Source organism: Mya arenaria, chromosome 4 (assembly GCF_026914265.1).
Source record: "Mya arenaria isolate MELC-2E11 chromosome 4, ASM2691426v1".
In the NCBI taxonomy this organism is placed as follows: domain Eukaryota; kingdom Metazoa; phylum Mollusca; class Bivalvia; order Myida; family Myidae; genus Mya; species Mya arenaria.
In genome coordinates, this window is record NC_069125.1 from 14,832,306 (window position 1) to 14,836,352 (window position 4,047).

A 4,047-nucleotide genomic window follows, 5' to 3' on the forward strand; every position below is an offset into this window, starting at 1 on the left:
AATATACCTTATTTAACACTCTTCACTATCACATCTGTGCCCCCCCCCCTTCTTACATACTTAAGCGGCTGTTACCAAAGTAAAGAATGAAAGGTCCACAAGGCCAATTATAAACCATGAACCATGAGAATCCTGTTTACTAATTTGATTTTAAATCAACCAAAAAGGCTTTCTACACATAATGGTTCCTTAATTTAAATCTAGTCTCCAAAGGTGTCACAGTTGTGATTTCATTGAAAGACTTGAGATACGTTATTTAAAAAAAATGACGAAAGGAAAGCTTAAACGCAGAAGTCTGGCCGGGTATATGAGCCTGGAAATAAATACGCAAAAGCTCAACATGCTGCTAAGGAGTCTTATATAATTTCCAGTCTCAGTTCAGCTGGAGATGTTGATTCCACACGGCTGGAAAACCGGCCCGGTGCACCCAAGCTTCACCATCGGCAGTATCTGCAAGAGGAGGGTGTAAATCTGGGAAAACGCATTTATAATCAATTTGCGAAAGTTCTTATCCGTCATAAGTAGAGAACATGTATGTGGCTTATAGAACATCTGAAATTAAGTTTAATGAAGGAGACAAAGTTCGGTCTGGGATCTAAACCTGGATTTTAATGCTGAAATTGTAAGGGCCGAATTCAGAACATCCACTCTCACTCACACTCCAACCACATTCCCGTAAGGGACACTCAAATGATCACTTGAGTGGAATATGGGGAGTGACACTCAAGTGATCTGTTCGTATTCACACGCCTCGCTAACACTCCACTTCATCAAGTGAGCAATACAGTATATAATTATACATGTATGTTTACATGATCATATCGGATTATCTGTTTGACTATGGTGATGTTTACATTATACATTGTAAACATATGTTTATTTGAGATTTGAGTACCTTATTGTTAGTTATGGCAACAAACAAATGATAATAAGTGTTATTCTGAAACTGAAATTTACATTTTAAAACAATTGGTTAATAAAAATAAACGTTTTGGGTTGTAAATAACTGTTGCAAAATACGTTTAAATGCATGTTTTTTGTTATCGTTGTTGTTGCTGTTTTAAATATGTAGCCGTTTTCCATTGTATCACGTAATTTAAATATGTATTCATATATAATCTTGCTTTTATTCTACATAAAGCGGTCTTGGGCGTTTGTAAATAATATATGGAAGTTGAAAAAATGGAAGTTGAAAAAATAGCAGATGGATAGAGTTAGCGAATGAATCTACTTCTTATGGGGAAATAACACCTCGGAGTGAAAAACAACACAAGAAATGTAGGGGAAAATGGATGAAGATGACGATAATAATAATAATAATAATAATAATAATAATAATAATAATAATAATAATAATAATGATGATGTTGATGATGATATGGTGGTGTTGGTGTTGGTGGTGCTGCTGCTGGTGGTGGTGGTGGTGGTGCTGCTGCTGCTGATGATGATGATGAAAATGATAATAATAATAATAATAGTAATAATAATCCAGCTGAATGTAGGCTGGAAGATACATATCAATTCCCTTACCACGCTATGAAATGGCCTAGCGGCATCAAGTTAGCGGCCTGGCGGTCTAGCCGCTTCATGTGACTAGCGGCCTAAAATTGTTTCCTATTCCAAAGCATTTTATATGCGTTCTTTTCTAAAACAATGATAAATTAAATGTCCTTTTCATAAATCAACATCCTTTAGCGAATATCAGCATTTCTCCCTTTTCCTGGGCTGCTGGATTGAGTTTTGGGGATTTTTAGGCCGCTAGGCCACCAGGCCACCAAGTTCACGCCGCAAGACCGCTCAAGCGTGATGTATTTTGCATAGGAAAACAATTATTTTAGCATTGTTTTAGAAGAAAACTCATATAAAAATGCTCTGAAGTAGAAAACAATTTAAGGCCGCTAATGTACGACTAAAAACATTGATTTATCATATTTCCCATTTAAACCATTGAACCTTGAAATAGATAACAAATTTAGGCCGCTAGTCCGCCAACCTCACGTCGCTAACTTCATGCCGCTAGGATGCTAACTTCACATACCTTTAGCTGCCTGTCTTTGCAGCCATTGATGAATTGCAAACATCAACATTGCTGGGGGTTCAAGATCATTGCGAAACAAAACAAATATATGATAGACGCATCCTTTTGAATTTGTTTTGTTTATAGATGGCCACGTTATTGAATGAACATGTACTTCAATGGATTATCCCGGTCTCTTAAATATTGTCTGGGAACGAGCATGTCCCTTATTTGTTCCAAATATTTGATATATTTCATCTTTTCTACTTGCCATGTACTTTTTTCACATACACTCATTCAATTCCTATTCACAACCAATCCTCGAGGGCGGTTCAAGTGGCCTAGCCGAGCACTCACAAATGTCCCACTCACGCAAAACACTTGAGTCTCACTCACACCTGTGAATACGGATATACCTTTCACTCGAAAATATCTTGACCGTTATGTGAATACAGAGGATTAACTCATTGAGTGTGAGTGAGAGTGATTGTTCTGAATTCGGCCCTATGTTTTGTTCAAATGAAGTATAAACTTACAGTGAGTACAGAGATATCTTGAAGTCCAGATTTATCGCTTACCTGAAGTTCGTAGGGCTACAATTGAGAGCTTTTCTGTAAATTGCAGGAACTGTCCCCATGAGCCTATTGTCTATTAGGGGAATGGTGGCTTAGGTGATTGGTGGTACCACTCTGCATTTCTTATCCACACAAAACACAGTGTATCTGAAAATGACAGAGAATGGCCATGGACTTATGAAAGCTATGCTAGAAATATGCCGTTATGAGTGTATCAGATGACATTTCCACAAAGAAATTGTGAGGCCTCCAATACAGCAGTACTGACATCAATGACGAAAACATATATATCTGTCATGGAGCTATGCTGGTTCTGTGGCGTCAAAACCACTGCAACTGGGCAATTCACTAGAAATATCTTTTCAGAAAAAAGAAACAACCAATACTGGGTAGCCTTTGTCACCCAGTGAACACCCAGAGCATCTAGTTACTTTGAGCATCTATTTACTTAGAAGTAGCCACATTAAGATCTCAAATTAACAAAAAAGTGTATCCGTAAGCTTTCAAAGACTGAACGAAGTGCAACTTTGAGGGGGGCTGCGAGCAAATATTGTCAAGGGCAGAAATATCGCAGAAGTTTGAAAAAGATTATGCAAAGCTCTAGCTTGATGATTTTGGCCCAATTTCAAATTGTTACTCAGTAACACGGCGGCGTAAATTTAATCTAACATCAATATAGTTACACAGGAAAATAAGAAATAGCTTTAAACTCTCTTACATTCATGGCAGAGTGTCTGATGACGGTCCAGTATGCCAACCAGGACGGAGAATATGTGAAGCATGCACATACACACCTTTACAGCCCAACATTTGGTTATGGTTTCACAGTTATTCATTTACACAAACTCAAAATCAATTAATCAATCAATCAATCAATCAATGCACACCCACCTGGAAAGGTACGACATCCTTTGGAAGAGATGAATCTTGCAGTCTGGTAGACGGTTGCTGACTTAACTTTATTGTCCCAAGCAGCAACTGCAATTAGATAAACATGTTGATGTTCGCACTAAAACAAAGCTTAGTATTGAGTAAAATTAAACATGCAGCCTGTTGGCTGGGGTAACATATCTAAATCCCCAAATGGATGATCTGATCCCAGCCAACAGATCAGCGAAACACGAATTGTATTGCGTGTCCAGGGGGAGGGGGTCCCAAGGATATCTTGACGCAACTTACCATAGCCGCCTTGAGTTTTTGTTCACAAAGCCGGCACACACAGTTCATTCTCAGTTTGCATGTTGTGTACTGAAAAGTTCCAGCTTTCCATGACACTCGCAATAAACCTATCCATGAATTAAAACAAATTAACAAATAACTACCAGGTAATTATGGAAATATAAATGTCATTTTTTACTAGCTTGATAAATACAACTTATATTGCAGTCAAACTGTATTGCAGTCAAACTGGATAAAATATCAGAAAAATGTGTCCTGTTCCAAAAAGTGTGTTTT

At 37.7% G+C, this 4,047-nt stretch overlaps 1 long non-coding RNA gene across 1 annotated transcript; it reads right to left on the bottom strand.

Annotated features, from left to right (window-relative positions):
- Window positions 1-345: 345 nt before the first annotated feature.
- On the bottom strand, window positions 346-3,714 carry LOC128232395 (uncharacterized). The gene is made up of 3 exons (XR_008260523.1): window positions 3,484-3,714; window positions 2,596-2,739; window positions 346-450 (listed from the first exon to the last, which is right to left on the bottom strand). It is a non-coding gene; the product is annotated as an uncharacterized LOC128232395 (long non-coding RNA).
- Between the last annotated feature and the right edge of the window lie 333 nt (window positions 3,715-4,047).